The following is an 8,626-nucleotide window of genomic DNA, read 5'->3' as shown; positions in this document are numbered from 1 at the left end:
AATGAGACCCGTCCACCACCACTCTGAGTGTGGCCCTCCAGCCAATTAGTGACCCATCTGGCTGAGTAGGTATCGATGCCACAGTCTCCTAGTATTTTAATGAGATTGGGGTGAGAGACAGTGTTGAAGGCTTTCCGAAAGTGCAGAAAGACTATGCCTACCGTGACACCTGCGTCCAAGGCTTTTGTGACCTGGTCATAGAAGGCCATCAGGTTGGTCTGACAGGACCTGCCTCTAATGAACCCATGTTGGTTGCCCCTAAGCATAATCTCCCCTGCTCGCCCCTTGGGGACACGCGCCAGGATAATTCTCTCAAAAAGCTTACAAAGGTCTGAGGTAAGACTAACAGGCCTATAGTTTCCTGGGTCCTCCTTCCTCCCTTTTTTGAAAATGGGAACCACGCTGGCCCTTTTCCAGTCCTCTGGCACATCAGCAGAGCACCATGAGTGCTCATAAAGCCGCACCAGGGGTCCTGCAATGACCTCTGCTAATTCCCTCAGCACTCTGGGGTGGAGATCATCATACCCTGCTGATTTTAAATATGTCCAGTCCTTCCAGGAGTTCCCTGACTAGGTCTTCTCTGACCCTAGGCTTGGGTGTGCCTTGCTTGGGGCCTACAGGGGTCCCAGTAGGGGGGATGACCTGGTCCCTGCTCAGAAAAATGGAGGCAAAGTGTTAAATGGGCTAGCTTTGCTGTCTGGTGTGATAACTGGATTTCCTAGCATGTCCTGCAGAGAGCCCACGTTACCTGGTACCTTCTTTTTATCCCCTATGTATTTAAGAAAGGACTTCCTGTTGTCCCTGATCCAGGTAGCTAGTCCCAGTTCCATCTCCGGCTTGACCTTCCTGACTGCCCCTGCTACAGTCCCGAGCAACAGAGGTATAGTCCTCCCTGGTGATGGCCCCTCCCTTCCATTGGGTGTATGCCTCCTTTTCAGGTAGGAGACGTTCCCGGATGCTTTTGGTGAGCCATGGGGGCTTTTGCGCCCTCTTGCCCCCTTTGATCTGTGTTGGGATTATCTCCCTTTGGGCTTGAATGATCATCTCCTTAAGGAATGACCACTCTTCTTGGACACCTAACTCCCCTCCCTTCTGGGACCTCAGTGTCTCCCCAACTATTCTCCTTACCTTGTTGAAATCCACCCTCCTGAAGTCCAGGGCTGCTGCCTTGCTGCAGGTCTTTGCCACTTTGCACTGGATGGTGAATTCTAGCAGGCAATGATCGCTGTCGCCCAGGTGGTTGAGCACCCGCAGACCCCTCATCAGGTCATCGCCCATGGCCAGGACCAGATCCAACAAGGCATCTCCCCTGGTAGGGCTCTGCACCTCCTGGGTGAGACGGAGGTCCTATATCTTGGCTAGGAACCTACATGAGTGGTCAGACCTGGATGCATCTATGAGGCCTTCCTCTTCTCTACTGTTCGAAAGACTGTATTTGTAATGATCCACTTATGTCTGGCATACAACTGTGGAAGCATATGGCTACTGGCTTTGGCAGATCCTATCATAGAAAAGAAGAGAAAAATATGGCTGGAACTGGAAGAGACTTTAAGAGACTGTCTAGTTAGCCATGTTAGTCTGAAGTCAGGCAGAAGGCAAGGTAGATATGTACCTTATGGACCAGCTAAATCAGAGATACATAAACCATTCCTGATTAGAGGGATATTCAGTCTATCATGGATGCTTTCTGAGAGGCTCTGCAATTTTTTAACAAGGTCAGACCAATTGGCAAAACAAATTATACTGCGTCAGCTAATCATCACACCACAAAAAGGTATATAGTTTGCTCCAATCTGAGTCAGTATTCTTTTATTTTCAAGTCTGGTCTCACTCAGCAAGAATATCAATATAATAACTTTAAATATAATGCTTTTATTGAACAGGAAGAATAAGTAAATTCAAAAGTGTAGAAATTAAAAGGTGTGATGCTGTGGGGCAATTTCTGAGAACGAGTAAAAGAAAGGAATGCATTTCACATGGGTAAATTAGGACAGTAAAAGTGTAAATGGATAAAGGCATGTTTATAAAACAGGTAGTAGATGTTTATGGAAAACCAAGTGGAATTAAAAGAGGAGTGCAAAAGAAAAAAAGTGCAAGGAGGAGTTCAGGGAAGAACAAGACATGGAGAGTATGATTTAAAAGAATATTAACTGAAAATAGAACTAAGTATAGGTTAATAAGAAGTATTACCAAACAGTGTAAAGGAAAACGTTTGGAAAGATTTCACAGAAAAACTCTGAGAAAATGCAGTAGGTATCAAGAAAAGCTTATATGCTTTAGTTAAAAGTAAAAGATCAAGTATATAAGAACCTGGATTTATGTAGGATGAAAATGTAATTTTATTAACCAATTCCCCTGGGATTAAAAGAGTGTAGTAGGGTTATTTTGAAAAATATACTGAATGTAAAGTATCTGGAGGGTTGAATACAGTCTAAGATAAACAGAAAATTAAATGGTAGTGAAAAACGGAGAATGGAGATTTATAGATGGATGAAATGGAAACAGCAGTTATAAAAACTAAGAAAAGGAAGAAAAACTGGTATTGTTCAGGTGATGGTGGGTATGATCACAAAAGCTGGAGGAGAAGGAAAATGCTGGCCAGATAGAATATTCAAACACATTTGGCAGGTAAGGAGTTACCAGAAAATTGGAATAAAGGATTGTTATACCTTTTCAAAGAAGTATAATAATCCTTACGCACATTTATGTCAAGATACTGGCACATTGATTCAAAGGAAGATTGGTTTAATGCAAAGGAAGTATGAATGTAGACTAAGTGAGGAAGAAAAATGGACTGATGGCAACAGCTGCTACAAGACAACTGATGGAAAAAGTTTGGGAGCATAAAAAGTCATCTTCTCATTCAATGGTATTGAGCATGCCTATGACAGTTTGCCAGAAGGAAAATGTGGAAAGAGTAGAAAAGCTTAAATGTGTGTAAAGCTTAAGTAAAATGGATCAAGAGAATATATTAAGTTCATAAATATATATAGACAAGGCATAGGAAGATGGAATGGTTTGATGTGGAGTACTGTCTGAATCCTGTCTGGGGTCTCATGTTTTTTAATGCAGGTATGGAAGGGGTTCAAAGAGTGAAGGAGGGCAGAGGATAAGAGTTGTAGGCCACCCCATTCACTGATGATGTGATCTGAGGTGAAAACATTGTTACGTTGTTTGGTTCAGAGGCATGTTTTCTATTCAAGAGGGATTTCAGCTGGTTGTAATCTGCACAAATGAATTTTCTATGGGTAGTTTAGGGGAATTTGAAAACGACTGAATGAGGAATGATTGCAAGAGAAGCACACTGAATCAGGAGAGCTGAAAGACTGGATGTGTAAAGATAATATATCAGGAGAGGATACCAAGTGAAGCGGTGACGATATATATTGAAGTCAAGAAGCTAAGGGGGAGATCATGAAGGTGGGACGATGAAATCTAGAAAATACATTATTAGAAGAGAAGATTTTGCTGTAGAAATCATTGTATAAGGTCATGGTAAAATGAGAACAAAAGGATGGAGTTAGCAAATTGCCAGTCCTAGTGAGATGTTGGAGCCAGTGACTGATGATGATAGTTAAATTTTCCACAGGAATAGATATGAATCTATGAGGATCTCCATGTGTAAGTGCATGGGAATGTGTTGCTATTACCCTTTGGAAATTCACAGAACATGTCCCCTCTATGCCATCTACCCGTGAAAATGTCAAAAAAGGTTCTTTTCTATTTGAAATCCTATTGTCCACCTTTCATGAAAGTAACTGTGCCTATTTGGGTAAATTTGGAAGTGCCATAGCTATGATGTTTGTCTGTATTGGGGTGCTCAATCTCCAGCCCACAGGCCTAATGTGGCCTGTGGAGCCTTGGAATCTGGCCTGCAGGCCTCCCCACTGTTTGGAAAATTTGGTGGGGGAAGAAGCAGTAGCAGTACTACCACTTGTCTCTGGTGCCAAAATCCCAAGCCCTGCAGGGCAGGTTCAATCTGGGCCACGACCCTCCACTCACATGGCCATATCGGGGCCAGGCCACACCTTCGTCCATTCCTGCGGCTGGGTCAGGCCAGGCTGTATCCCCTTCTCCATGTGGGGCTGGGCTATGCCCCCTCCCCCTAGGCAGCTGGTTTGGGGCTAGGCCATGTTCATTTCTTTCCCTCACCCCTTCAGGGCTGGGCCATGCCCCCTTCCCTCCCCTTGGCTAGGTTGGGGCCAGGCCATGCTCTTTTTCTGTGTGGCTGGTTCAGGGCCAGGCCATGCTCCCTGTCTACCACAGAGCTAAGCCATGTCCCCTTCCCCTGCCCAACCAGGGCATGCTCCCTTTCTCCCTTGAGATTGGGCCGTGCCCTCTCCCTCTGCAGGACCAGGTTCTTATGGCATGTGTTGTGTGTCTGTCCGCCGCCCCCCCTCCCCCCCATCTGGCCAGATTCAGCCCTGCTGTGCTGCCCTGGGCATCAGATTGAGTTCACCAGTAGGTTCTGGCCTGCAGAGACATTGGGCACTGACCATCCAGCCCTCTGGACAGAAAGGTTGAGTGTCACTGGTGTACATGGAACAATACAGAGACATATAAAAACAGCTGAGAGAGGTCTACTTCTAGAATCAGAAGCATTATAGCTGCACTGGCAGGGTACTGCACCCAGACCAATAAGTCCTCCTTCTAATCAGGGTAATTACTTGTGTTCAGTGCTATGTTAGCATGTTAATAATGTTGCTTTTGTGCATGGCATTGCTTTTCATTGTGTAGACATATCTATACATATTCCAGAAGCCATAGTTGCAGATAAAGAAATGTATTCATTGCTCGTTTTTTGTTTGTTTGTTTTTTTCAAATGAATCAGAGCCACAAAGAGTCACCCAAAAGGAACATCTCATGATATTAATTTATCACTAGATAGATAGGCCATTCCAAAATACTTACAAGTTGTTTTTCTAATGTGCTGGGGCAGGAGTCCTCAGCCTTTTTGCTGCAGACCAGAGCTTGCTGGCCCCCCACTATGGACACCAGATGTCTGTCCCCTGGAAAGTCGAAGCTGCAGAGAAAGCCCAAGCTGTAGTGGTTTGGCACAGCTGTGTTCTGCCTAATCCCTTGGGCTGAGTTGGATCCAATCTGTTCGTTGGCTGGATTCAGCCTGTGGGCTATAGGGTGCTGATACATGTGGTAGGGTGTGGTTAAGGCTAACAGCTATTGCATATTTAGAGGCTTAAAAGTGTAATAAAAACCAAATTAAGCTGTTCTTGTGTTAAAAAAACCCAAAACAACAACAATAATAACAACAACAAAACCCTCTTGATGAAATGGGAATAATTCTGATACTCTGTGGAGCAAAGCACATCATCCTACATTTATGCCCCACTACCCTGTACTAAAACATTGTTCATCTTAGTGCTTCCCCCCCCCCGTTAAGCCGCTACTTTGTGGCCTGGTTATACTGTTCTAAGATCATTGGATCAGATTATGACTTTTTGTATGAGTTAAGTGGAAAGGCATACCACTTCCACCTACTTTTGGACTGCCACCCTGGAAATTTGGCATGTAACAGGCCAACCTACCCAAGCCCACATCCCAAATAATTCACCTACCCCTTGCTTCATGATGTTGGTCTGTAAAGTGCTTCGGCAACTGGCATGGTCCTTTGCCTCCTTCATCTGAAGTGGGAAAGCATTCAATAGGTCTTGTGTAAAAGCCACTGAAACAAGGCTGACAGCAAATGGATTGTAGCAGAGATAGTGACTTAGTTACAATTGCAACTAGCATGGCTAATTCCATGAATGCTGGAAAAAGGCCTTGAAATCCCAGTATAGGAGGGTGTAGGAGGTCAGCTAGGTTTCATCAGGATTACGCTGATTATCTGGTCAGGAAGGAACTAACTCAGGTCAGGCACGTAGTTTTCTAGGCTTGCTGGAAAACGGAGTTCAGGTATGGCAAGGACTATGGAGCTGCTGATAGAAAATTGTACAACTTGTGCAAATTATATGTGTACAGTAGTCTCCTATAGCCATCCTCACAAGATCCTCCAACAAAAGATATCATCCACAAAAATCCACATCTCATTTTTCCTGGACCATCATAGGTACATCACCACCCCAGCTCTGTTTAAAACCTGCTTTCATTTGAAATGCTTCTGAAGCATACCTCTCTAAACCCCTAATTTAAAAATAAAAATTAAAGCTGAATAGTCCTTAAAAATCTTTAAGAGAAAAATTCAATATCAGTTGCTTATGAAGATGAAAACCAATGACTGACAGCTTAAATAATTTTTGCTTTGGAGCTTGGCTGAACTCTCTGGTACCAGTCTTTGGGCCCAGCCAAACTGTTTAATGTAAGAATAAAAGCAACAGGATGCCAAAAGTGATTTTATATTACCTTTATATTTTGACAATCCTGTGGCTCTTTTAGAAATATCTTGCCCCTAACAAATTTAGAAAGTCATCAGAGCAGTTTTTGCCTTTGACCAGTCTTTGCTTTTTACGTTAGCAAGTTGATTCCGTTTATAATATTTTATATTGGTTTATTTCAGAACCGTATTTTGGCTTCATGTCCTGTGACCTGGCTAAGGAGAAGATCTGTAAGTATTGTTAGTAAAGGTGTTGAATCCTTGTTAAAATTGTCATGCTGAAATGTTTTGCTTATTAGATCTATAGTATATTTGAATTTTACTTTTTGAAGGTACTAGCTATTATTTTTAGTCAAATAGAAGTACATGATATTCCTTTATTTGGCGTTCTGGTTATATATAGGGCCCTGAGAAAATAGCAATTTTTTGTCGAAAATTTGCAGCATGTGCACGGGTAAAGTATAATTTTTCATGGAATATTCACAGAACTACCACTGATCTTGGGAAATGGGTCCTGGTAGTTCTGTGAATATTCTGTGAAAAATGATATTTTACCCATGTAGATGTGGCAGGCAGGCACACAGCCGTAGGTGGCAGAATGTTGAGGCTAACAGGGCATAGCCTGCCTCCCCCTCCCCAACATGGGGCAGTGCAGAGGGCCTCAGGGCAGCCTGGGTGCGGGCTTTGGGTGGCTCCAGTGGGGAGGAGGGACTTGCACAGACAGGCATGGAGCCTGCAGCAGCCAGGATTGCAGCCAGACCGCATGTGCAGTGCTGCCCATAACAGCAGGTAAGTTGGGGAAGGGGTGTGGGGGAATGCAGATCAAGGCCCCCATAGTGAGGGAGGGAGTGGGGAGAGGAAGGGGCAGGGGCAGGGGCTGTGGTGATTGGGGTCCCGGGGCGGGTCTTGGGATGCTTGATGCCTGGGCGGCTTGTGCAGGGGGGCTTCTGCCACTGTGCACCTTGGGAGAAGCCTGGGGGTGCATGCCCCCTGGATTTGTGCATGGGGCGGAGGCAGTTTGCTACTGTGGGCTGCCCCCCAGGCTTCTGAGGTGTGTGCAGTGGCAGGAGCCCCCCACCCCCCAAACGCCTGTGGACGAGCTGCCCGGGCTCTGAGTGTCCCATGACCTGCCACGGGGCCCCATTCATCATAGCCCCTGTCTCTGCCCCACTACCTCCCTCACTCCTGGGGCCTTGATTTGCCCCTCTCATGCCCCTTTCTCTTCCCTAACTTACCTTCTGTGGTGGGCAGTACTCTGCATACCATCTTGTTGCAATCCTGGCTGCCTGCAGGCTCCATGTCTACCTGTGCATGCCTCTCCCGCACTGTAGTCACCTGGAACCCCAGCCTGGGCTGCCCTGTGGCTCTCTGTGCTACCCTGTGTTTGGGGTGGCTAAGCCCTGTTAGCCCTGATCTTCTCAGGGCCCCAGTTAGATATCTACCATACAATTTTTTTTTTAATTCTGTTTTTTTTCTTCAGTATTTCAGTTTTACTTTTATTGAATTATACACTATTTTCTTTTGAAATTTTTCAGCCTTCTGTTTTCCAGACTAAATAACCCTACCTTTTTAGCCTTTCTTCGTAAGTTATGCTTTCCAGGCATAAATAAAGAAAATAACTTTAAGTATTTTCATTGGTCTCTGCTGAACCCTCTCCCATCAAGAAGTGTGGAGCCCAAATTAGACATAGTACTCCAGGTAAGGCCTCACCTGTGCTGAGTAGAGCAAATAACTTCCTTTGATTTGCATGACATTCCTATTAATACAACCCAGTACACTGTTGGCCTTTTTTGCATCAAGAGCACACTGTTGGCTCATATTCAGCTTATGGTCTACTGCAACCCCCAGGTCCTTCTCTGCAGTACTACAGTCTAGGCAATCATTCTCCAGTCTGTATTTGTGCATGCAGTTATTCCATTGGAAGTGCAGGACTTTGCACTTGTACCAGTTGAATTTCATCTGGTTCATTTCTTCAGTTTATTCAGGTCATTATGGAACCTAGCCCTACCCTCCGTAGTGTCTGCAGCTCCACTCAACTTTGTGTCATCTGCAAATTTGTTAAGTGTGCACTTGATACCATCATCCAAGTCATTAATGAGGATGTTGAACAGTTTTGGACCCAGGACAGACCCCTGGTGAGCCCCACTTGATACTTGCTTCCAACTGGACACTGGGCCATTGATGACTACTTATTAAAGAGAATGATCCATAGTTTCATAGTTCGTAGGGTCAGAAGGGACCTGAGCAGATCATCAAGTCTGACCCCCTGCCATGGCAGGAAAGAGTACTGGGGTCAAA

The 8,626-nt window shown here is 44.8% G+C and overlaps 1 protein-coding gene across 1 annotated transcript in view; it reads left to right on the top strand.

Moving 5' to 3' along the window:
• CCDC7 (coiled-coil domain containing 7) overlaps positions 1-8,626 on the top strand; it is a 75,000-nt gene that overhangs the window by 4,367 nt on the left and 62,007 nt on the right. The window contains exon 2 of the mRNA XM_019529147.1: positions 6,512-6,559. The gene's annotated coding sequence lies outside the window, so the exon portion shown is untranslated. The remainder of the gene's footprint in view (positions 1-6,511; positions 6,560-8,626) is intronic.

This window comes from Crocodylus porosus, unplaced genomic scaffold (genome assembly GCF_001723895.1).
Source record: "Crocodylus porosus isolate Cpor-Errol unplaced genomic scaffold, CroPor_comp1, whole genome shotgun sequence".
Taxonomy (NCBI): Eukaryota; Metazoa; Chordata; order Crocodylia; family Crocodylidae; genus Crocodylus; species Crocodylus porosus.
This window is presented reverse-complemented; position numbering and strand designations above follow the sequence as displayed.